This window comes from Zonotrichia leucophrys, chromosome 14 (genome assembly GCF_028769735.1).
Source record: "Zonotrichia leucophrys gambelii isolate GWCS_2022_RI chromosome 14, RI_Zleu_2.0, whole genome shotgun sequence".
Lineage (NCBI taxonomy): Eukaryota > Metazoa > Chordata > Aves > Passeriformes > Passerellidae > Zonotrichia > Zonotrichia leucophrys.
In genome coordinates, this window is record NC_088184.1 from 12,537,686 (window position 1) to 12,564,826 (window position 27,141).

Genomic DNA, 27,141 nt, shown 5'->3' on the forward strand with positions numbered 1-27,141 from the left:
AATAACAGAATCAGCAAGAGCTAAATTTACAGAAGTGATGGATTTGTGTTCAGTCAACCAAAGTGTCCAAGGAAATCCCCTCTTTACTCTCCCTGATCTTCCAAATACTCAGGACTGGAATGCAGACAGGGCAGGTGGCCAGAGTTATTATTATCTCTTAAAGTAGGAATATCCTCATTTATTGCTTTTAGGAAATGTTTGTTACACTGAGTTTGCATCTGACTTTTGGAGTAATTTTTCTAGGTGAGCACGATTCCTCAGAGGAAGACAGAGCAGGACAGCTGCAGTGTCCTGCCCAGATTCCCATTAAACAGGAGACAGCAAACACTGCACTGACAAAACACATAACAGGGTTAGGGGCACTTAGGACTGAGATTCACTCTCAATAGCTTGGTGTGATTTAAGAAATTCCTGATTACAGGAGTGTCTCTGCCATGTGATATTTTGCACCTTCTTCTTGCTGCCTGTGGCTGTTCAGCTGCACTTTAACACTGGGTTATTTGTGTGTGTTTCAGCTGTCTCTTAGAAACTCAGTTCTCATTTTGATATATCAAGATCAGCAAGAAAAAATGTCAGTAAATTCTTACTTTTGTTAGAAAGTAGCTCTGAACAGATTACTTGGCTCCCAGGGATGTTTAAGCCAGAGGCCTTTTTAAGCAAGTGAAAGGACAGAATAAAAACATTTTCTTGTGTTGGCAGAAAAATTCAATTGATACTTTGAGATAGACTTAAAAAATTCACCTGCCTGTTAAAAGAGTGCTTTCATGGAAATAGGGGTTGGATTAATCCCACTACTCACTGTAAGGACCTAGCAAGCATATCTAGAATGTATTTACAGGAAAAACTGAATTAAAGGATAAAAATTAGAAATTATGGCAGTCTAATGCCATACCCTGCTCTCAGTGCAATCCTTTCTGTGCATTGTTACACTTGGATTGGCTGCTCTGGTGGTTGAGAGCCTGGGTGACCTGTCTGACACCTGTAAGAGCATCATCCAAGCAGCCATCAGATCTTCCCCACTTTGTGTCTCTTGCTCATGATCTCCAGCTTCTCTGCTTGTGGTGGATGCTGTCAGTGGCTCAGGCCATGGTCTGGTGCTGTTTTGGACACTCCACACTGTCCCACCTGCCCCAGCTGCAGCTCCAGGACACAGCTCTGCATTGTGCCTGCTGTCGTGTGCCCAACCATCATCATCATCCCAATCACCTCTCATGGTGATGAGATCCAGATGCCTGGATTTAGGCAAGGGATTCACATCTCAAGGGGAAACCAATCATAAACAGTTCAAGAAGCCTAAATCCAAATGTCTGCAAGTATCCATCCAAGTAAAAGCTCCTGTTACAGCTGGTGCAGATGTGTTCTGTTACCAAGCTGCTCAAAAAACAAGTGAGCAATTAAGAAGCTAATTAAAGAAGAGAATGAGAACAAACAGTGAGGGTACTAACTTCTTTAATCAGGCATTTAATTTGCCTCTTCACATGGGCATGTCCTGTGTTACAACCATTTCATGTTATTGTACATCCCACAAGGGAGAGTGTGAGAGACACCTAAGGACTTTAGGGAATGTACAGGGCCACAATTTACACTGTGTTAAATATGACTTCTAATTTGGCCTAAAAATACCAAACTTGCTCTTGGAAGACAAGGTGTATCTCCTACTCTAAGTACATGAACAATCAGCTTAAAGGTGACTGTGTCAATGGCTGTATTATTCAGCTCCATCTGAAATCAACTTATTTTTTCTCATTTCATGGCTGAACTCAGGATTGTATCAGGAATAATGAGAAATGTTCAGTGTTTTTACCTCATTTACTGCTGTAATGGCAATATACAGAAAGGTTTCCTCCACCATTCCTTTGCCTGTAGTGTTTTGTCCATGTGTGGGTATTAATTCATGTAGTGCAGAGAAGCTGTACTTGCCTTATCACTCTCAGCTCTTATTCTCTACAGAAGAAGAACAAATACCACGTTGACAAGCACATTGGTTAATTAGTTTAAATAAATGCATCTCAAATTGACCTTATGAGACAATGTGCGAGCAGCAATTAAAATAAAATCATTCCATTGTTTTCCTTTCCTCTTCTACAGATATTTAACAGTTTAATATTCTTACTTTTCTATACCATGGAAACCTCTTGGCATCGATGACACTGTGATCCTGCTGTGGCATTTGTTATTGTGAGAATGCAAAAGCAAACTAAACATAATGCAGAAGGAAATAATGCATACAGACAAAATTTTATAGGCCATTTTTATCATTCTGCACCTCAGATTGTTGTCAGGTGACCTCATGTAAAACTCTGGTACAGAAGGTCAAAAAGGAGGATGCCACTCAGTATCAGAAATGGGGAGAGCAAACGGTTGCACTCTAAGAGGAGCAGTGAGAATTTCACAACAAAGTTGATAAATAAAACACCTCTCCAAGCACAGACGGTGATTTCATGCACTCTGCAGTTAAGGATCACCTTGTGGGACCTGCTCTCCTATGAAGAATGACACAGGTCAATTGGGGATCTGTCTGATGCTGTGTGAGCAGGAGGGGCTGGATGCCAGTGTGGGTGGCAGTGGGAGCTGAGGGTCACAGCCCTGACACAAACACAAAGCCCTGGTGCTCCTGCCCAGCTGCCTTGGCTGGTGCTGTTCCAGGGACACTGAACCCTCCAGGGTGGGGAAAGGCACAGAGCATCCCTGGGAAACTGTCACCTGCAGGGATGGGGCTCGGTCCTCTCTGCTGGGAAACACAACCTCATCCTCAGGGAGGTGATCTGTGGTCTGTCACACGGATCCTGCAGGAGAATGGGAGTGCCACAGTGGCAGGAGGTGTCCATGGTGTCCCAGCACACCAGGCTCTGTGTTCCCACTGTCACCTCCCCTGGGTGCCACGGTGGCAGGAGGTGTCCATGGTGTCCCAGCACACCAGGCTCTGTGTTCCCAGTGTCACCCCTGTGTCTCTGAGCCCTGGGATTGGCCTGACATTCACAACAGCAACAAACAAACTCAAGCCAGTGGTCCCAAGAAGTGTCTTCATCTTTAGCAGAGCTGACAGGGTTGGTTTTTCACCCTCCACAGTTTAAACAAGAGCAGAAATCATAACAACCATTATGTCTTATTCACTCTTGCCTTTTATGTTCTGTGGTTAAATGATGTGTTAAGAATTCTTTAAAGAAACATATTAACGTATTTATTCCAGGTTGCTGCTTCAGGTCACCATAATGTAATGTAGATATGTAGGGGAAGCTGTGTTAAATTCCAAATACCTTTAATCTGCAATGTAATTAGTTTGATTAAGACTGGTTATCTCTGTTAATTAGCATATCAGTTAGAAGCATTGACTGAAGTGCTTTTCATGATCACAACCGGTTCTTTATGAATTTAGAAATTATTTCTTTTTGTCTGTTGCTGGGTTAACTGGAAAAAGATCAAATCTCCTCAAAGCTGTGAGACACTGTCAGTGTGGAGCGAGCAATACTCCCAGAAGACCTGGCAAATGATGAAAAGATGAAGGAATGGGATTTGTTTAGTTTGAGAAGATTAGGAAGGAACATGATAACGTTTTCTAGCACATATTAGATTATTAAGTGGATGATGTCGACTTCTTCTCTATAGCTGGTGGGGAAAGGAGATAGAACACAAAAATAAATGAGCATAATTTATTATAAGGGAGATTTAGGTTAAGCAAGTTTTTGTAAGCAACAGAAATAATGAATACTGATACCTTGCTGTGGGAAGAGCTTTTGACGAGGCCTTTACAGGTAATTTTTGTAAGTATAAGACAAATTTCTCCTTGTGATAACCCAGGTCTTGCTGTCAGGCCCTAAACTGGAGGATTTATCCAGATGATCTCTTGTGATTGCTCTAGAAATAGCTGATTCTGTGATTCATGGCTCTCTGATTAAGAGGAATTGGTTGTTATTCATAGGCAGTTCTTCTGTCGGGGTAGGAAATTTAGAAAGGCACTTGCCTCCCAGAAGTGCTGAGTTCTGAAGTTATTATTTTATTTATATCTAATGAATAAAAGGCTCAACAAGTCAACTGAAAGAAGGAGAACAAGCAGATCCTTTTTATTTTAAAATTTTCATATCCTGAGAGCATAATTAAATAAATGTGCTTTGGAGGAACCATATATTTTGTTATTTTGGATTTAATAAAAATGGACAGGCTCGGAACATGAAGCAAAAAGCAGTGCAGGATGGCACTTTGTAGATTATTGCTTGAGGTATTCAGCACGTATAGAAAGTTTTTATTTTTCTTCTATGGTATTATTGAGAGGGTTTATGAGGTGCTTTACAAGTTTCTCATGGTTGAAAGGCTCAAATTGACTCTGCTAACTTACCTCCCGTGAGATTTATTCTATACTGCATAGGGTAGTAAATTTTTACAATCAATTTACTTAATTAATTTAGTAGATCAATTTATTTTTTTCTGTGATGTATTCCTTCAAGGGCTTTAATTTTCTTTTCTTTTTTTTTTTCCTCTTTTCTGACTGGATTTTTTTTCCTAAAGCTTTCATGACTCTCACTTTGATATTTATTTACTGAATGTACAGACTTATCACTTTAATACATTATTCCTTTGTGGTTCTAATGGATTAAATTAAAAATACATGTAAAAAGTGTTGCAAGTTGCATGCCTATTAGCATTGCCCATCAGGGGCTGGGGGAATTTTATGGCTCTACTTTGGAGCCACGGGTTCATGTTCAAAAAATTGGGAAGGCTTTGGGTAGGAAGTCACTTGATGTGTACATTTTCTCAAATCTTTTTTCTTCCCCTTTAATTTCAATTCTGCAAATATGTTCTGCTGCACTGCAAAGCTGCATCCTCACCATTTTCCCTGTGCAGGCTTTTGGTTTTCCAGCTGTAGGGCAGTGATAGGAGGAGGAGGTCAAAGGAGCTCCTTCCATCAGATTTGGGACACTTTCACACGTGAACTCAGACTCAAATGCCTCTGTTTTGGCTTTTCCTTCTGAGTGACAGCAATTCAAGGTTTTGTTGAAGCTGTAAGAATAAAGTTGTTGCTTTTTAAATGAGCTATGGATTCAACATAGTTTGAGATTTGTAAAATAACACACCAGCTTCTTTGTGATTTCTTTATATTAACTCACGTTAAATCACATCTTTTTGGTCTAATTTGTTGTATCATTTCACTTTCAGTTTCTGTCCTTTCCACCACATACCAGCTCTCTTCTTTTCTCTTTCACTTCCTCCCTCTCCTGTCCTACAGGCCTGCTCCTTGTACCTGATTTAATTTTAATTTTTTTATGATACCCAGGGCCTGAATGAAGTTTGGTTTGCTTGCTTGAAAATTAAAACAACCCGTTTAGCATCTCTTTTTTTTCACCAGTTGTGATCAAGAGCATTTCTCCATAATTTTTAATTGCTGTGTTTAGTAATTACTGTCTTGAAAGTGCTGAGAAAAATCCTATTAATTTGCAGACTAGATGAACTATGTGCATGGCTGGACATCTTTTTATCCATTTAAGAGAAAGCGGTTTTCATGATTTCTTTAAACCTTGCTTGCCCAAAATCATCAGGACATCATCCAAGGAAAACTTGTTACTTGGCTAAGCCTACCTGGTTCCAAACTTGCATGTGATAGATGATGGCTTTCATATAACATTAGCTTAAAACATTAAAGGCTTGAGGAGCGTTTCAATCAACTTCAATATTTCAATTGATATGCCTGAGCAAGCTGCCAAAGTGTATTATTTAGGCAAATCCTTTTTATTTGGCTACAGGAGAACGAGTGCCAATGATGAAGATGGATCTCCTGCTTTGTTTATGGCTTCAGAAGTTTGGACTTTTAGAAATTGTGTCTTTAAAGTCTGAAACATTTTATAAAACTCAGTTGTTTTAAGGAATTCAGTCATAGATTTTGTGCAGGAAATTGCAGGTGAGGTTGGGCTCTTTTCTGCCCAAAGCAATACTCTGGAAAAGCTTCTTGTCCCAGGACAAGAAAACGATGAACCTCCAGCATCTCAGTGGAAAATGATGCCTTTTTAAAAAAACTTCACTGCTATGAAAACCAAAAACCAGTTTATATAAAACAAACCCTCTCCTATAACAATCTTTCTACAAGCATCATGTTTACAGCAAAATTTCCTGGTAAAGTTTAGGCAAGCACGTGGCTGAAAAACATTTATTTCTGAGAGCCATCTGTCCTGAGAGAGAGAAAGAGAGATAAAGAAAAGTCAGAACAAAAATCTGATTCAACTGATTTTAAGTATTTCTGGGACTTGGATGGTGCTGCAGCTCCTGGGGTATTTTCATCACTGCATTCTGAACTGGAGGAGGGGGGTGGATGCTCCTTTCTTTGCTTCCTTGGGCAAACTTTGTTCTACTTTTCTGCCAGAATAATTTTAAACCCACATCAAGTAATTTAGCGCAGATTAATCTCTCCCTTCTATTTAGGAATTTAGCAGACTGTTGTAAGTAGTGAGGGAGAAAAGCTTTTAGAAATGAGACTAGAAATGCTGGCTTATTATGGAGTGAATCATTTTAATCAGGTGCTGGAAGCTTTCCACCAGCCCTCTCTCCACGGCCCTCTGAGATAAACTCATGGAACTTCTTTTTGCTGCGAGGATAACATGGGAATAAAACAATTCCTTTCCACACCGTTCCTCCCCTCTCCTGCTTCTCACCAACAAAGTTTGGTTATGCAGAGATCACTAGCAGTTATATCAGCATGACCTGGTATCCAGGCAACCCAAAACCTTGTCAGTTTAACAATACACAATGAAGAGCTCCGGGATGATGAAAGCTGAGAGGCTCGTTTGACAAGATAGCACCTGTTCCACTCTGAACAGCCAGTGTTGAAATAATGATGGCATTAGTCAGGGGAATACAAGAGGTTCAAAAGGGTTTTTGTGACTTTGAAAGCGAATGGCAGCACGGGGAACTGTCACCAGTTTCCTCTTCAGGGATGGGTTGCTGTGCCTGCTATTTATTTGTGGCCAGTTTTTTGTGGGGTTTATGATTTTATTGCCTCTAATGGCTCTGAGCTCCCAGCTCTGGCCAGGGGCAGCTGTGCACAGGCTGATGGCTCTGAGGTAAACAGAGCCTGCTCTGTTCTGAACCTGTCCAGCAATGGGAGTTATCATCAGCCATGTGAGAGCTGCTGGGTGTGATGGCAAAGTGATTGCACTGCTGGCCACGGTTCTTTAGTGAGCGCCTCTCCCCCCAGTGTGCCACAGAGCCTCTCTCTTGTCTCTGTTACATTCAGCACTGACTTTTCTCCTGCTGGTTTTGCTGCTTGTGCCTGAGGTCAGTCCATGATCTCCTGGAATGAAGAGAGCAAGGGGAGTATCCCACAGTATAAAAGTGGAACATGTGCAGAGGGGACTGAAATGATTCAAAAGACGGAGATCTGGAGGAGCAGGAGGAAACATGAAAGCAATGTACAGCAAAAGAGATGGGGAAATTATAGAAGCAACTCAGTAGGGAAGCAAAATATGTAAAATTGAAATATTCAGATGGTGGAATAAAGCAAGAGTGGTACACTACAGTGGGAAATGATAGGAAAATGAATTAATCAGGCAGCAGCAGTATTACCTTAGTGGAATTTAGTTAGGGAGACTGGAGGGGCCATGAAAGATGTTTGATGGCTCACTGGCTTGAGAAGCAGAGATTCAGAGGGTGTCTCACTTCTTGTCATTCACTGACATTCAGTCAAGGCTATAAATGACCAAAATCATGTCCACTTGTTGACAGCTTGATAAACTGTGAGAAATGAGTTAATGATGTGGGGTTCTCCAGCAGATAATACTGAAATAGGTTTTAACTTGAACTTGCAGCTATGGGTATGTAGGGAATAAAGCAGCACTGAAAAGCACCACATTCCACCCAGACATTATAATCTATTTAATTACTTTTTTAAATAATTGAAAAGATCAGTACAAGTGGTAGTAAGCAGTGTACTGAATTGCAAATTAAGCATAGAATGGAAACATGTATTGAGCAGAAGGGTAAAAGAGTGATAATAAGCTCCCTTGTCTCTCTACTCCCCTTTAATGTGGCTCTTACTCAGAAAGGTAAATAAGGAGAAACTGTTTTATCTCCAAAACTTGAAACTTGAAACTTAAGTAGATTGATTTATTTCTCAAACTGAAAGAATGAATGATTTTGCAATCAAAAGAACTTTGAGATGAAACGATAATTTTAAAAGCCCTCAATTTCCCACTTCCCCTCCTGCTGTCTGTCACCTCCCTCAGGTTCCACCCTGTCCCACACCTTCCTGTCTCTGACTCTGCCCACTCCTGACCTTCAGAGTCCCTCTGGAAGCTCGTGGCTGATTCCAACAGAAGCTGAAAAGAGGCAGAGATGTCTTGAATCCTAAAAAGTTTTGATGATAGTGTGAAGCTGCATGGAAGGGAGAGCTCAGTAATGCATCCGGTGTGAGAAAAGCTCCAGCCCTTTTTAGACATTTGAGTGTCCCCCTGGGAGCTCAGCCTGCAGCTGAGCTGAGCTGGGGCTCTCTCAGTTCCCTGCTTATGGAGCTGATTGTGCCCTTTTCACCTGCTACCCAGGCTTTGACTCTTCTTTCCTACTTTAGTGAATTTTCTTTTTTTCCTCTGTTCTCTGTACAGCCTGAACTAAAGTTGTGTTTCATCAAGAAGGGATGAAAATGTAAGTGTTGGGCAAACAGAAATTAGAGCAGTCAAAAATTAGACATTGGCAGCCCAGAAGGGTCAGGAAGGTGAACAGAAGCAGCTGAAATATTCCAGCATTGAGACAATCAGGACCTGAAAAAAGTTTGGAACAAAATGATCCAGTGATTGCACATATGGAGGAATGTCTGCGTTTCCGTCAGTTCCTTAAAGTTTGAAGTAAATATAATAATGGGCAAAAATGTCTCAACTTTGTCACTTTCCATCCATTGGTTTGAGCTTCCTGTGACCACAATGAGCACAAATGTGTTTTCTTGCAACCATTTTTTTGTATCTCTCCATCTGTGACTAAATTAAGCTTTAAAAATCCATTTGCCACAGAGATATGATGGTAATTAGTGGTAAAACAGTTCTTCAGACTTGAAAAGAGTTGAAATTTAAGTCTAAAAAGATTATGTAGCATTTGCTGTACTAGAACTTAGAGAAGGAATAAATGGCTGGAAATGAAATTGTTGCTTTGAAACTTGATGATGTGGTAAATCTCAGCATTATACTCATTGATATCGAAGATTCCTTAAACTGAGCAAATTGTAAAGATTTACTTTTCTCCTAGAGGGACTGGATTATGTTTGTCTGCTGTTTGGAGCTGGGAAACGCTGAACAGTTTCAGGGATAAGCAAAGAGAAGGGATTTTGCAGATGAGTTTGCAAGCTCTTCTGTCTTTCCTGGACTCAGTGGAGCTGCAGGAACACAATTCTTTGCAGTGTTGGGAGCTTTGAGAGCAGCTTAGGATCCAGCCAGCTTTTTGGATCTGCATTAAATTTCTTCTGATAGAGGAGACAATGTAGAAATCTTGTGGTAAAAAGAATTAATTTAATTTGTTTTGGAAGTCTGGCTAAAGAAGCTGAATGTTATTAATAAAACAGTCTTTAGGATTATAATTGAATTTATGGGATAGAACTAAAAGAAATTCCACATATAGATTCTTGACTACATTTTCCTTGGCTACTCACAGAAAAATAAAAGAAAAATAAATTTTTTAGAGAAATCCACTGTTTCCACAGAGCTAGAACTGAGTCAGTCTCCTGACAGTATTGATCAAAAGGCAGATGACTGAATTTGGTTCATTCAAATGGATGCAATGTAGTCTCTATTTTGGTAATATTGAACAAAGTCTGACACACTGATGGGCATCTTTGCTTTATTAAAATTATGAAATTATTGTCAAATAGAAATAGATCACCTGCTGAGTTTCACTATTTTCCTGCCCACTTTTTTGCTAGATATGGGACTGTTAGAACAGTTTTTGGCTTTCAGCTTTTACACTTACAAATGGATTCTCACACTTTATGATGTAATTCCATTTATAGGCATATAAAACTTGACTATCTCTTTAAGATTGGGAGAAACACATTTTTTGTCTTCTTTATAGCATTTTCTGGCATAACAGTATTATTTTCACTATTTATTTATAGAATCATAATCATCAAATGGGAAATCTGAAGTGGAAAACCTTGGAGTAAATCTTCATTACTAATTTTTTGTAGGCCAAAGAACAAACACATCAGCTGACAATTAATAGACCGAAACTACAATTCTCAAACAATCCACATGCACAGTTTAAAAACATTGCTTTGAGAGAGCTTGTGGGTGTTTGGTACCTTTTAGGCTTGTAATGAAAGATAAGAGGGTTGGAGTTTGTTCAGCACAATGGGATGTGGTGAGTGCTGATGTTCTGTACTTGAAGAGCAGCACCTTGCAGTGCAAAAACAAATGAGGAGAACTTTCCTTGTTCAGAAAATCCTGCCAGTGCTTGTGAGATCAGTGTTACCTCCTTGGTATTTCATAGACATTGGAAATATAAAATATGCAAACTCATTTTTCCTCCATCTCAGTCTGAATGCTTGGTGGGTTCATGCTTCACTAATCTGCTCCATCTCAGACTCCAAATATCATTACCTGCAAACTGCATGTCCTCCCATTCCTTGGATGTTTTATTTTGAAGATTTAAATAGAGAGTTAGCTGGTGCTGTGGGGATGGAGAAAAATGTTTTTTTGATATTCAAGCATCTTTTCCCAGTGCAGCTGATGAAAGCTTTTTCAGAATCAGTTCTTTCTGCAAACTGCCTTCCTGTGAGCCTCACCTAATTCAGAGTGAGAAAGGACCAGAAATCTCTGACCCAGGAGTTTGTCAACTATGCTTTCATCTGGTTTTCTTTTGCACAAAAATAGCCCAGGAAAAAAGTGATCAGATCTTTAAATCTAAACACTGAATATTGAGAGTTGCCCGTGCTGTAGGTGTTGTTTCTTTTTGGCATCATCAGAAAACACTGGAAAGAAAATATTTGTCCATCTTTTGGGTTTTTTGACCCAGTAAAAATCTGGTTTTTTAAGGTCAGTAATTTTGTGAGGAGCTAGAATGAGCTGGGCAGTGCAGAGAGCAGAGCAGTGTTTCACAGAGATTTTATTTCTGTTGGTAAATGGTGACAAGGCAAATGCAGACAACAAAGGAGGAGTCAAAGGCAGACGCCTTTACCTTGGCTTGTGCCCTGAAATGCAAGGTGTTGGATGGAAAGAGGTGTTGCTTCAGAAGTGAGACTTTGAGGAAGATCTGAAGATGAATCTGTGTTCTCAGACCTTAATCTTTCTGCTGGAGCTTTGCTTTAAGACCTAGTATGTAATTTCACATCTGTTTTTTGTCACTTTTCTGGGGTTTTAGTGAATAATGCTGCAATCGTAGAAATGCATTCACCGTATTTTTCTACTCTCTTGTTCTCATAAATCCTTCTCTCAGTCAGTACAGTGGGCTGGGAATGCAGAGCCATGGAATTGGGCTGTAAAGACCTTAAAGCTCATCCAGCTCCAGCCCCTGCCATGCACAGGGACACCTCCCACCATCCCAGCTTCCTTCCATGGGCATCAGTGGGCTTCCCTCCAGTGAAATACCAGCTCAGTTCTCTGAGTGTGCTTTGTGAACTCAAGTCTTCCTTCCAATATTCTAATCCAGTTTGGAATCTCTGTACAGGACAGGAGTGGGGAATGGTGGCCACTGGCTCCTGCATTCCTCTTCTGTAAAATTATATTGTTCATAATGGAAAAAACAGGGTTATATTTATTCAATATGCTTTTCTCTCCTGAAAAAATATGCCTCAGTGAGTAAACAGGACTCTTGAGGGCATAGCATCATATCTACAAATATTTATTCAACCTTAAAATTCTTTTTTTCTTCCTAAAGCCTTTTCCAAAATACATTATCATCTTCAGCAGAGTGTTCTGATGAGCTGTCAGTTAAAAGCTGGTTTATGACGCTTACCTTTCCACCCACTTATTCTAAATAAATTATGCTACTTTTAGTGATAGTACGAATTTATTCAGAACTCATCACTGAAGAGTAAGGCCTAGTAAATATTTCTTGCTCCCTGAAAATGTTTGTCTGACCCTCGTCATTTATTCAACTATTGATTCTGTCTTTTGTTATCTGTATGTATTATTCACACAGCTCCTAAATCTCTGCCTGTACATTAAAATTATTCATAATTAAACTCTAGAGAGTTGATGAAACCAAGGATGCCTAAATAGACGTGTTTTTCCCCAGTTAATATTTCCATCCTGATTGACAGTGATAAGGTTTCTGCCAGGATGCTGATTACAGGCAGAAAGAAGCTCAGAGAAAAAGACCCTTTGGAAGGTACCACATGTCAGCTGGGAAGTCAATTTAAGTTACACTTTTTTAAGATTTGAAACTACTGAAGTAAGCATTCTCCTGGGCTTGTTCAGAAATCTTCTGGAGTGCTAAGCTGTGCTGAGAACACAGAAAACATAAACTGACCTTAAAAGTGGCTGGAATATAAACTGGACCCTTTTGTTGTCAATGGGACAATGGGAACAGGGCAGTTGTTGACAAATGATATTTGTTACTGTGAAATATATCTGGGAAAGACTGGGGATGTTTTCCTGTGCCTGAGGTCTCTCCCACCTGCTGGCTCTGCCTACAGGCAGGCAATGTTTTATCTTGCATCCCCATAGCTTTAATATTTCCTCCAAATCTTGGACCCCCTGCTAGATGGCCCTGTTTAAAGCAGAGCCTTTAGCAGGCAATGCCCTCTGTGTGCATCCTGTGCCCTTACCACAGTGTGAGATCTCTTTGTCTGGGGTTAAAAACTCTGAAGAATTTTTTATTGAATGTCCCACTCACATTGTTTACTACAAATTGTTCACACCACGGTCCTCAGAGCACAGTTCTGCATGGCACAGGCAGCAGAACACTGATCTTACCACTGCAGTGCTGCTGTGTGTTTGCACTAAGTGCAGCTTTCACCTCTGATACTGTCCTGGGGACACGGGGTGAAAATGGAGATGGGATTAATTAAGCTGTGAGAGGGGAGGGAATTCTTTCTGACCATATGTGTCCTTTCCTGCACTTCAGCCACGTGCTGTGTCAAACCAGAGTGAGATGTGCAGCATAAAGATTGGCCATGGAAGCCAGGTGGGACTGGAAATGTGCAGTTTGCCCTCACCCAGGACTTACTTCAGAATGGCTCTAAAATGTCAGAGGGAGACCAAGCTGATGGCACATCACTGCCTGAATCCTCCTCTAGCAGATTCTTGTAATTTTATTAAGCATTTTCCCCCAGCTGTAAATACCATCATTGTCAGAGCAGCTGGAAGCGTGAAGAGCAGCAGAGAAAACATCCTAAACATCCTATCTTCTGGAGTCTGAACAGAAAAGCTGTTACCTTGAAACTCTGGAGAATACAGGCTTGTATTGTATAACAGGATTACTCTGCATTAACTGAAGTGGAGACACCACTCGGCAGCAGCACTCTGCAGAACAAATAAAACATCATAAAAATAAACTGCTTAGAGTTCTTGCAAGAGAAAAGCTTTAAGATAAAAAAGAGTAGTAATATAGAGGAATAATTTACTGGTCGACTGCATCCTTTTCCTTACTGAGACTTGTCTCTCAGTGTGCTTTGACAGCAGGTTTAAACAGAGAAGTTCCATTGCTGGATAAAATATGATCTTGGCTCAAGGGAGTAAGCACAATATACTTACAGCAGGATACAGTCTTGTCTCACAAAACTTAGTGTCAAAAAAAAATTAGCAATCACTGTTGATTGCAGCAATGCTGCACATGTCCCTTCCAGCTCCATACTTCTCTGTTGTCATCTTGCACATATAATTTGTTCCTAGACAAACCATTCCTTCCTCACAAGCAGCTTTCAGTTTCCTGAAAGTTTACAACAGAAATGTTTTCTTGCATGAATGAGTTAGGATTTCTCATGTGGGATTCCAGCTGTTTTGAAAATAGATTTCCTTGTGCTGGTAGGTCTTGTACCACTGACAGTTGTGCTGCCATGGGGGCTTATTCTGCTCTTTAGCTTTTCTTTTTTTTTAATGCAGTACAAACCTAGAGCACACAGAGATTCTCTTCTGGTGCTGAACTGCCACAGGAATGTCTGTGGTGGTGGTGACTCAGTGATTTCTTCTGGCACAGTTGATAAGAAACCCAAGTGATGTTAAAGTGTTCTTCTGATAGTGACTGCCAGGAGGAGAAAAAGTCAGTCCTTAGGGTATTGTTGACTGATTTGGCCAAAACACCACAGGACGTGACTGTAAAGGAGCACAGGAAACATAAGTGAAAATAATTCACTTCTGAAAAAATAATTTAAGTACATGCAGAGTAATGGGGTTTCAAAGATAGATATTAATGCCAGTGTAAGGGAGGGCAGTAAATGAGGGGTTTTAGAACAGGAGCTCCATGCTCAGGACTGGGATGTGAGGAGTGACCAGGAGTGGCTCAGTGTTGGTGCTGAGATCGTGCACATCGCAGACAGTGATGCTGCACAGGTGGAAGCCAGCAGGGCTCAGGTAGCAGAGTTTTTATTGCTAGCAAGATGAAAAAGAGGCAGGAAAACAGCTCAGTTTAATGTTCAGTTTAATTTTTGAGTTTTGCTTTTTATGATCATAAGTCATATCTCTTTTCCATTCCAAACAACAATTGTCATCAGCGTGGGGTTGACAGATTTATGTTTGGTTTGCAGAGTTGACAGATTGATTTGCTGTATCTTGTAGCATCCTTTTCTAGATTACAATAGCATTTTATATAAAAATAATGAGTTTATAATTATATAACATAAACAGAATAAGGATGAAGGGTCCATTGGGTTTCATTACTTCAAAGTGCTGCAATGCTTGCACATTATAGACAAAATTTTACCACTAAAAACAATTCACATGAGACATTAGCAGGCAGGAATACAAAGTAGCTAAATGCTCTTAGATGAAGGTATCTGTTTGTTTTGGAGGCTTAAACTTCCTTGACACTGAAGAGAATTTGGCATCCCTTCTGAAGAGGTGCTTTTAGTACATGACACTTTAATAGAATACCTCAGTGAGTTATTAAATTAACAAAGACAACACTAAATTATTGATGTGCTTTCCCTCCTCCCTTCCTCTGCTGTCCTTCTGCCTGAACTTACCCTGTATATTCAATTTTCGGAAATAAACATCCAATCTGTCTTGCAGAGCGGTTCGACGCCCATCACTGAAATGGATTTTGGATAGAAAAAGTGCAGATATTGAGGTTGCCAAGTTGTCTATCTTAGGCTGGAGCTGTGTAAAAAGAACCTGTGATAAATTCCTGCCCTGGTGTGGGCAGGTGCTGGAGCCAGATCTGTTGTCTGCTGTTGTCTCAAATGATCCCAAGAGGCAAAAAGTGGGGATAACATGAACTCCTTCTGTAGCTATCAAAGGTGGTGTGCAGTGATTGATAACACCAACCCAGTGGATTGAAAGTTTTTCATTCAGGCTAACCTAATTTATATTATACAGTACTAGAAAATTTGAAGACACCTCAGTAGATCTCTCAGATTTATAATCTATGGTCACTTCTTAGTAGTGTTCCTCCACTATTATAAAATAATTCTGTGCAAGAGCTAAGCCATGTGGTGGAATCCAGTAAGTCTTTGATGTCTGTGAACTCAGCAAGAGCTTTTAGTATATGCCAGAAGGTGAACAGTCTTAACACTTGTGGGAGGTGGTGTGTAAAAATAAATAAAAGCACATTTTTTTCCATATGAAGCTGCCTTACTGTAGTAGCTTTCAAAGTGAGCTGCTTTTCAGTGCTGCTCATGCTATTTTCCCAAATATGTTCTCAAATTGGGTGACTTTTTATCTCACATCAAAATACCACATTCCAGTGGCATAACTCATCAGTGAGAGCTGTTTTTGCAGGTTAGGTACAAAAGGGGCTTTTTAAGTAGACAGAGCTGGTGTCAAAAGTCATCTCACATTGGTCTGATATGTAGAGAAAAAATTGTTTTGCCAAAACATCTGGAAGTCTTCCCCTCTTTTATGTTTTTCGTTGTTTGAGGGTGGTTTTTTTTTTTTTTTAACCTAATTATTTGTGGATTTGTTCTACTAGTTGGAATTGGAAATTGTGCAGTGACCATTAGAACTTCTGATACTCTTCCTCAAGGCGTCTCAGTCTTCCAGTCATACTGGATTGCTTATTTAAATATCACCTTTTTTATTTTAAAGAACTTAGATCTTCAGAAGCTGGTCTAGTTTCTGAAATGAAATTTTGATAAAATGGCCATTTAACTTATTGACAATTATGATATGGAACTGTCAGAGGTGATTTTAACAGAAAGCAGAGTTTCCCCACCTGAGGTTCCCCAGGATCTGGGTGTGAGTGCTGGGAGACTTCAGTCACCGCAGTCTTGTGTCTGAGTATTCTGGGTCTGTAGAGTGTGGGGTTGTGTTTAAGAAGAAAAAAAATCAATGTTTTTTTTTGAGTGAAAATTAAAAATGAGAAGGGTATCATCTCTGAGTCTAAGATGTGCTTGAAATATCTGAATTTTATGTAGCTGATTTGTTCATTCACAGTGCACAAAACTGTACCTTTGATAAGCAGACACTTTGAAACCAAAAGGTCTGAAACCTTTGAATATTCCTTTCTAGGCTGGACAGAGTTTTTGATTTTAATGGAGCTGCAGTAAGGATGCAGAACATAACCCCTTACTTCTCATGTGTGATACAATCCTCTCTGATCATGTTTGTTTAATATTCTGATCGTGCAAAGTGTTAAATGGTCTTGACTTCCTTTAAAGTCAGGAATTGTAGCATCTGTCTTTAATTACCTGACAGCATTTTCAGAGTTCTTGTCAAATTCTGCCTTAAAGGAATGACAGTTTCCAGGCAGCTTTGGACTCCTTTGCCCTCTCTCCCTCACTCATTGTCTGTATCCTCTTCCTGCACCTCAGCTTGGGAGATGGGATTTGCACCCCAAGAGCAGCTGCCAGGGCTGTGTGTCCTGCCCATCTCCAGGCTGGGAATGGCTGTGCTGAGCAGGGTGGTGCCTGTGCAGAAATTCTCATTCTGAAGCCAAAGGATGATCGAGGAACCCTGGCAGCAATTTAGGGAATTCATGTGCTGTGCCTCAGGCAAACACTGATTAATGAAATGGCCCCGGCCCTGAATCTGCTGAGGGAGGCTCTTTGTGGCAGATACATTGTGTATTTGGGCATTAATTGTCTGCAGTAACCAGAAAGTTCCTGATTCTTCTGTAATTATATATATGTATGTTATTATAAATGCCAGGAAAGCCAGAACACATTCAATTCTTTCCATATGGAACAGGGTGGGACATGGAGGAAATGATGCCTCCATCCCTAATTTCCCAGCCCTGCCCTCTACAGTAAATACCATATAAATCCTTTATAAATATATATATATATATATATTTATATATAAAATATCACATACTATAAACACTATAATCCACTATTACAGTATATTTATCTGTATTCCCAGGGTGAGCTGAGTCTGACCAGTTAACTCCAGAGTCAAGCAGCAATATCTGCTTTTCAGAATCCAGATGGGCTTTTGGGGCTTCCTGGTAAGATTGCTGTGCCACAGTTGCTTTCCAAACAACTGTAATAGAAAGAAAATAAATGTTAGAAGAGCACAGAATGCTTGACTTATTGCAATTCATTGCTTGTGTCCCTTTAAAAGCAAAAGCTAAAAGACCTAGCAACTGAGGGAGCTGTGATACAGGATTTATTCTGACTAACTCTGCATCTCTAAGAAGTAGTTCCTAAATTTGTAGCAGTCTGAGCAGTTCCAGAGGCAGAGTGAGCTGATTCAGCAACCAGCTTAATCCTGCATTTAAACTGAAGAGGGAATTTACTCACAGTTATTGGTGAAATTAGGAGGAGCTGTACACTGCACACTTTCTGAAGTGCCTAATTAAAAAGGGGGAAAGGGACATGTCTTGATTTTGTGACAGCAATAATATTTTAGCTTGTCTGTAAGCCCAGCTCAGAGTTTGCCTTTCATCTGCATGCTCTGATCAATATCTGTGAGCCACAGCAGTTACTCGAGTCTCTGCAGAAATCCCCTCTCATGCCTGATATTTCTGCTCCCGGCCTGGAAATTGAATTCCTCTCAGCACCTTTAATAACTGTATCTCAGTGCCTGCATGTGGCTCTGGGTGGGCTTTGCCTCTGTCCTTACAGATTTGGGACTTTGTGAGACACCTTCCACAGGATTTCTGATTTGTAGTTCCTTGATTTGAAAGTTCTGTTTAAATCCTCATTTGTTAATTCTCCATTCCAATATTTCAATATTCCATTTTTATTTCTTTCTTTGTCAAGGGATTAGATTAATTTATACAATCATATATAGACTGCATACATATCCATATTGCTGTCAGCTTACATGCATAAAAGGTGGCAAAAAAAAAAGCTCAAAATATAAATCACTGTGATTTTGAGAGTAAACATGACTTTGTCAGATGCTAAATTCAGATTTATAATTCAGGAAGCAAACATTTTTCCTTAAGAGATAAAAAAAAAAAAAAAAAAAAGAGAGAGAGAGAGAGAGATTTTGCCCCCTCTGTTATTGTTCCAAAATAAGTTTTCCATAATTTTTTATATCACGCTTAGGTAAGTTTTCCCTGTAATATTTTATAGATTAATTCCTTACCCATGTAAAATTCCCAGTGATGGCCCCTTTCTGCATTGGTGAAAGAATTGTTTCAGGAGACATGCAAGAGTGCTTTGACTTTAACTGAAATCAGTATTTATAATTAATAGGAGTTACAGGAGGCTTTCTGGAGAAAAAGTTTGTGAAAGGGTAATTTTGTCTAGATGGGGCCTCACTTCCATGAAGCAGAATAACTTGGGCAGTGTTGCACATTATCAGCTGTGGATGGAGCTGCTAATTTTCCTGGAGATTTCTAATAATTCCATCCTACTGTTGTATTTATTCAGGCTAGGATGTACTGCAAAACACTACTGAGAACTGCAGTACCAGATCTAAATTTAAACTTATCCAATACAACCTGTTTTCCCTCTGCCTAATTTATGTGTGTGACTTAAAAATATCTCCCCATTTGCCCCTGCTAACTCTGCATTTTTAAATTCCAAGTCAAACTAGCCCATGGGAGTTTATAGTTGTAATGCTTTGTTTGGATGTTGGTGCTAAAAATAAATTTAAAAGGGGAACAATAAAACAGTGGCACTGACTATAATAAACTGAGTAATTTTAAAGAATGAATGCATAAGAAAGCTACTTATTCAAGGCCTTCCAGAAAATGAACTATTCAAATTTATTTCCCACGGTAAGGATCTTTGAGCAGTATCTTCTCAGCAGCTCAATTGCAAACACCAGAAAGGGAATTGGAATCCTTCCACTTATGGAAACTAAGCATGGTCTTATCACACAAAATGCTTTCTGTGGAATGCAATGTTTACCATCCATAATTTGAATTTTCCTAATCTATGAACTATTTCATTGAAATTAAAAAACCCCAATACTTGAGCAAATCCTTCATTTGGGGAAGCTCCAGAAGGACAAAGCGAGCAGCCTCTGCTACGGCCATGCCCCAGTGCTGTTCAATAAAACCAAACTGCCATGAGAGAGGAAACCCAGAGCTGTCACAGAGCAGCTCCAATATCAGCAGTATCTAAAGCACTGCAAGTTTTACACATTTCAAACTGAGTTATCTCGAGGGTTCATTCTCATTCCGTGGAGTCGGAATTCCTTAATTGATTCATCGTCTCCATAAAGAGAGCAGCTAATGAAGATTTTCTTATCTCATGGAGTCAGTTCTTTAGAAAAACAAGGATCCCAATTTGGTCTGTCCTGATGCTTTGAAGTGCTGAGTGGTGCTGGTGCTGCAGTGACAAACAGGATATTGGAGGTGACTGCAGGGATATTGGAGGTGACTACAGATCTTTTCCATTAGACTTGGAGGCATGAAAGAGGCTGGGATGAAGCAACAAGTTGCAGCTGTTAGTTTAAAAATTGAGAGGGAAGGAGACAAATCAAATTTATGGCTTGGTTGGAAAAAAATAGTTTTTCTGTATTTTTAATCAAATGGATTTCATATCGGTACACTGCATAATCTAAGAATTAGTTCTCCCTTTTTACATCTACTTCCTGGAAACCCCTGATAACAGAGATATTTTTAGAGCACTACCTTCTTGAATTAGCAGATTTTTTAGGGTTCTGAAATTACATTTTGCAATTTGCTCAGGTATGAGAAAGATTTTACAGAAACAAACAGTGAAGATAAATCATTGAAAGTGAAATATTCTACAGTTTCCTAATGTAGGAAAGATAATGATGCCATTATTTTGTCAAAGGTGTGATTAGAAAAATCCCTTTTCCATTCTATTTCCTTTTTCATTTGCAAATGTACTTACAAGGGTAGGGTGTATGTGCTCATAAATGCACAAATATCCAGTACAATTTTTGTTCTTCTTAAGGTAATTCTTAAATCCATTAAACTTTTATGACTGGTACACACACTGTGCCAGGTAATACATATTTATGAACAGTATATACAGCACCAAGTAATATGCAAAATATTCCACAATTATCTACAAGCCTTTAAATATCAAGTGATAGAAGGCCATGGAACAGGCCAACCTTGGATACCACAAATACTACTGATGGAAAATGTTAAAACATTCATTGCTTTGCAAAAACAAAACAAAAATGCCATTTCTGCGACCCCAGACACCAGAACTGGCTGGGAAATTGAGAGACTTTGCAAATAAGATGGTGTTCAACATCCTTTTCTTAACTCAAAAGAATTCCTATTCCTGGCCCCAGAGCACTCGGAACTTGCTTGAAGAAATACTGCTAACAACTAGGCTTGTGTAAATGGTCTCTTAATGAGCATTTAGTTACTACCTGAGTGTGGAATTTGCATCAATATTCAGTGTGTGACATACCCAGCTGTTCTGGGGGGCTGCGTTGCTTCTCTGCTGCTGTTCTTTTCTGCCCAGAACTCCATTTGTCAATGTTTGAATGGTTTGCATGACTCTAAAAGAGGACATCAGCTGGCTTTTTGTAGTTAGAGAGCAAGAAATTGATGGTCAGGAGAGTCCAGGCAATGCTAAGGAGCACATTCCTACATGGATCCTGTTGTGTTGTACCATAACCAATGAAAACAAGCAGAAGTTTTCTTCATATCTCTCTGCCTTGACTTCTGTCTCTCCATTCCTCATTTTGTAGAGCAGGGAAAGATAAGGTCTGGCTTCCAGACATGGTGTTCTCTGGTCTGCTGGGTCTCCCAGGACACACAGAAACCTCTGCTTTCTCCTCTTCTTTCTCCTCTCCTCTTCTCCATTCCATCTGTCCTGATCATGAGTCTGACAAAGCATGGGATGAGGAAATCTCCTATTTTTATCAGCAAGCATCTAAATCACTTCCTCCCAGAGCCTGAGATTTACCTTGGGACTTGAGTTGGATGGCTGGAGTCCTCCAGATGGAGAACTGGGAGCAGCTGCAGCGCAGAGCAAGCAGCAAATGCTCAGGACTGGATTGCCATGGAGGCTTGGGAAGCATTATCAAACATCATCGCCCTTGAGGTCCCCTTCCAACCTGGGAGCCTGTGGTTCTGTGATTTAGCTTCAGTTTTAAAAAGTGAGGCATGCATTGAGGGGCTTAATTTAGTTCACATTAATTTTCTTTTTAACTCAATATCCTTTCAAGGCCACAAACCATATCCTGGGGATCAGAAGTGCTCCCTGGCTAGCTGGAATGATAGAGCAGGCGGCGTTGCTGAGGTAATAAATTGGAAATAAGTAATAATAAAAAACATGAGAACATCACGGTGCTTTTGAAAACAAGCAATATTTCATCTTTATTACATATATAACCATCCCTCGTACTTGATGCCATAGCTTAAATATTTCTTAATCAATTGGACAGGTGATCTTTATCTAGGTTACCTGAAGAAGCCACGGAATGTTTTGGAATGGTTGGCAGTTATCCTGGGGAATGAATGCAGGATGTGAGCCTGGGATGCAAAACACCAAGAAATGTCATGGCTGTTTTTAGGAAGGGGAAAAAAGAAATATGGAAATTAAATGTCAGTCTGTCACCTCTCATTCCTGGAAAAATGCTGTAATAAGCAACCAAAAGAACTAATTGTAATCTCCTAAACAAAACAATAAAAAAGAAAGGTCATTTAACAACAAATATATATTTATATGTGTCAGAAATTATTTGTGCTGGACCACCCTGTGGTTGGTAGATACAAGTAGAGCAGCAGATGCCACACATCTTAATTTCAGCAGGGCTTTCAATACTGCTTTGTGAGTTGTGAGAAGGTCTGGTCTGCCAGAAGTTACCAGCAAATGGGTGGAAAATGGAGAAATTGTACTTAGAGAAGAGTTAGCAGCAGTTCCGTGCTGGGTGATTTGCAAGTCTCCCATCCTGATAGGATGAGCCACCCAGCACTTCTGGAAGCTGTTTCTTCTGCTTTCATTTGCAGTGATTAAAAGGTGGCTGTTTGGAAAAAGTCACATTTTAAGCAAAGCTATTGGCAATCTTACAACAGCCCAGAATGCTGACCCCCCAAAAAATCAATAAGCTGTTTTCAAAGTCTTTTTCAATACAGAAACCCAGACACATCAAGTTGTGCTCTCCATTCAGGTAAGGGTGGAACATGCAAAATATCATAAATCCATTGCCAGTATTTACTGTACTAAAGCCTCAATGCATGACAAAAAATCTGGTAATTTTTCCCTTATATCCTTATAAAATACTGGAAATTGGAAATTGTATGTCTGGCCCTGTTATACTGTATTACATACTAAAACCTGAATCCTTTTCATGGTTCCTGGATGCATGGTTTATAGACAGGCAGCTCAGCAGAAGCTCCTGAGCTTTCTGCTCTGTTGGCACTTGGTGAATCGTCCTTCCTGCTGCTCCTGAGTGCAGAAATACATCTTTGGCTTGTTTCTATGAAGAATGTTTGCATGTATCCAAAGTTTTTCAGCCTCCTTAGAGACCTGCTGCTACTTTTGATGGGAAGTTCTTACAGCTGACAAGACAGAGCAGCTGCAGTTGACCACTCACAGGTTACATTTTGTTTTCTTGAGGTCAAGACGGTGGAGTATTGTTCCAAAAACTACTGAAAATTGGCATGCAGTGACTGTAAACACACAGGTTCCAAGGTTTTGAGATTTAAATTTGCAGAAGACTCACAGAATATTGTCCATCTCTTTCAACAGCAGACCCTCAGGAAAAAAATTATGTGTAATTTTTTCTTAATACATGAAAAATACCTGTATTTTAAGGACATGAAAGGGCTCTGAGTAAGCATATAATCATTAAATATTCACAGTGTACAAGGTTTAATGTGCACAACATTGAATACACCAAAGAATAATGCCATAATTATAGCCCCTGTAATAATTATGTTTTATTGTGGCTTCCTTACTTTTTATCCCACAGTTGGCATAAGCTTTTAAGCAGATGCCTTGGGTTTGCCCTTTGCAGCTTATAGGCAGATCACTGCTGTGTTGATTCTGCAGTCAGTCAGCTATTCAGCAATCTCATTTTTCTTTTACTGTTTTGGCAGAGATGAAAAGCAAAGTTTTTAACCTTCCCCTTTCCTGCTATTTCTTTGCCTGTTGGAAGCCAACTTTAAAGCTTAAAGAGGAGCACAGGCGTATCCTCACAGCAACACATTATTTTTCTCCCTGGAGTTCTTGAAGCAACTGACTGAAGAATGAAATGCAGGCAGTGTGAAGACACAAATGAAGGACTAGAGTAAAATGTAATTTGAGTGGTGTCTTTTTTAATTAACAATGGCTTAGACTCTGCAACACAGACCTTCCAACAGAAACTTGCCTGTAGATAAAGAATATGTGAACAGATTTCCTATTATAGATAGAATATCTATAGATATGTCCTGTAGAATACAGAGTATCTGTAGATATATTCCGTAAATATAATCTGTAGCATATTAAAGTCTTTCTCTATACTTTATATCACTTATATAGACATGGAATATATAGAGGTATAATCAGTATATGTATACAGAATTTATACCCTGGAATCAGAAGTTTGACCCTGTAGCCAGACACAAAAAAAAGTCATGTCAACGTGGATTTTGGTTATGGATCATCAACCCTGACCCCAACAAAGGTAGAAAAAGCAAGCAGAGAACCCACAGCAATACAGCTTGGAAATGCAGAGTTTTGGGGTTCCTCATCCATCTTCACAGGTTCATTTAACATCATCCTTTACATTCTGGTGTTGTCCCAGGGTTGGGATGTGGACAGCTGAGCTGTGCATGCGCAGTCACTGCTGTGTCCCAGGCTGAAGTGTGTGCAGCAGGGAAGGGTGATGGGTGGAAGAAGAGCATTTCAAGGGGCTCAGTAGCTCTAATAAACCTCCAGCTGCTTTCTGTGGGAAGAGGAGGATTGTGTTATCCAGGCAAATGCTTTCTATTAATGTTGTTCTTGCTGTAGAGATTACCAGCAAAGAGTATTTGCATAAATCCTTGAGGCATCAGAGATGCAGCTCCTGAGTGACAATAGAAACATAGGAAGAAAATTTCCTTACAAAAGTGCTGGATTTTGGTGAAGAGTTTTTCCCTTTCTGTCTCCAGTGCTGTTGGAGTGAGGAGATGCTTTAAGAGGAAAGTGAGACAGTGCCTCTGCTGCCCTTGGAGGGAAAACAGTACAGGGGTGTTGGTGCTGCCTCTGCTCTTGAGAGGTGACTTGTGTTCTCTTCTCAAATATTCCTTTTCAGCTGCCACTCTGCATTGAAGAGTAAAGAAAGAGGGAGGAAAAGGAACACGTTCCATTTGTGACCTTTTGGGTGAAGTTGTCTAAACTGAGCAGGCTGGAATTATCTGTAGAACAATATTGTGAGGTCTTAAAGCTCAATTCTGGCATGATAACAAACCCTAGCCTTGTGTAGACACTCCTGGCTCACTTGTGGCACCGGGGAACAGAATTTAAAGTCTCGACATCAAAAACCTCGGCTGTTCAGTGAGCTGAAGGAGGAACTTCAGTGCTTGAGTTGACAGAGGGATCAGTCAAGAGGCAGCTCTGACACCTCTCCTGAGATGTGTCTGTGTGTTTTTGTGGGATGTGTGCCCTCTCTCCTGCTCACTCTCATGCACAAGCACTCAATTAGACACAAGCCGTGCCATGGCTCCCTTTTCCCTGCAGTCTCTCTGACTTTGCAGAGCTGAAGTGTAGGCTTGCATGGATTGAGGAACTGTGAGCCTGCATGTCTGTGGAATGTAATCCTGAATTTTAGCTTCCAGTTACAATCCCTGGGTACCTGTTTGGCTTCTTTTCTGGGTTGAATATTAACCACTTGAACAATGTGCTTTTACTACCATGAAACAAGGAAATTCTATGAACTTGTTTGGGCCCTTTGCATGAAGATCCTTATCAACAAATGAGACTTAAGTACCTCAAACCTGCAAGTGGCTTTCTGTTTCATTATTATTAATGTAGCAGGACTTGTTGCATATGGTTATTTTTCTGATTGTTTTGCATGATTGAGTAAGGGATGCAGTATAACCAAATATGTATTTAATCCCTTAATTACTGGGTGAAGAATGTATGGGAGAAAACAAGACATTTATCTCCCCATTCTGTATGACTTGTTCCGTATTCCCTCTTTGTTACCTCTGCTTTCAGGACTTCATTCTGAAGCTTGTGTATTGTTATTATTGGCCTCATGGACCTGGCTCTTATAAAACACTTATTTTTCATCTTAGGAGATAAGAGGTTAATTTTCCCATTTCCTTTAGCAAGGTAGCCTGCAGGGTTTATTTGAGCATTGTTTCTATTTTCCGTCTTTCAAGTTCAGTAACAACAGGATTAAAAACTTGGAAGTTAAAAACATAGACGTCTGTCTAATTAAAGGAATTGGCTGTTGAGGCTGTATTTTTCTTTCTCATTAGCATTCTGTTCATTCTGTTTTCTTTCCCTATCTCCCTGTTCCCTACACACTCAGCTTGTAATAAAAGTTGGTTCTTGAATGTAAAGAGCGTGTTAATGCACCTGGGAAAAACATGTACAGGAAGGAATTGGATTTGTTTCTATCTAACCTGGGTAAGACAGAATGGAATGTTCCAGTGTTTATCTATACAGTAATAATCAAAGGCTCCTTGCAATGCTCATAAGGATTATTTAAGAAGAAAATTAAGTAAATGTATTTATTTGTTTGTTTCCAACAGAAAAAAACAATCTCCTATTTTAAGTTTATACCCCTGCAGCCAAGTGATAAGGGCATTTTAATGTTTTTCTGCATCTATCTTTCCATTTTTATGTGTGGCAGGATTAGGGGAGAGCTGATGCTGCTGCTGCGTAAATGTGAGCAAGCAGAGATCCTCATTACAGGGCAAAGTGGATAAAAAGAGTCAGTAACTGAAGGTGATGGAACTGTTGTGTCTACTGGCCATTAACTGGGTAATAGAAGCTCTCCTCCAGATGAGGGGAATCGCAGGGAGCAGCATTTTGCTGCGTTGCAGGAGCAAATCCCTAAAACCTCTGCAGCAGGAATGTCTGCAAGTACAGAGATAAATACAGGGAGACAGATTGCAGCAGAGACTTTGGGGGCATCAGAGGTTTTCTGTTCTGGTCCAGCTCTTAAGTGGAATTACTTGCACCAGCAGGGTGTGGAGCACTGTGTTCCCAGCCCTGGAATATGAGCTGGGCTGGCATCACAGATGCCTCTTCCCCAGGATTTGTGAGTTGTTCTGCCACAGAACTCAGCCGAGGGTTTCTTCAGCGCTGAGAATAAAAATGCTCTGCAAAGCCTCTCGTAGCCATAAAATCCAGGAAAGCATGCTGTGTCTCCTGACACTTCAGGGTTTCCCCGGACTGCTCGCTGTTTATGGATCATGCAGCAGATGCAAACAAGGCAGGGTTGTCCTTCATTAGAGGGAAAGTGTGGTGCTTAAAGCTTCAGTATTGGGAGGGAGTTGAAGTTCTTCACTTTTTATTTTACCTCTGGGACTATTTCTAAAGTAGAAGTTGCTGTCATTCCACTGGAGGACTGGCCAGATTTACTGCAGGAGCTTTGGCCTTCTGACTTCCTTAAGCTTTACAGCCAGAAGTCCTGAATGTATTTCATTGCTCTAGGGCAAGCAAATTTGTGTCATTAGACTCAGAACTCAAATATGCAGTAAGTCATACAAAACCACCTGTGTCTTGATTTCAAGTAATTTAAAAATCAGTGGAGTTGAAAGAGTGCCTGTGTG

General features: G+C 40.1%; 1 protein-coding gene across 3 annotated transcripts in view; it reads left to right on the forward strand.

Moving 5' to 3' along the window:
• Positions 1–27,141, forward strand: part of SDK1 (sidekick cell adhesion molecule 1) — a 387,510-nt gene that overhangs the window by 143,250 nt on the left and 217,119 nt on the right. The window lies entirely within an intron of this gene.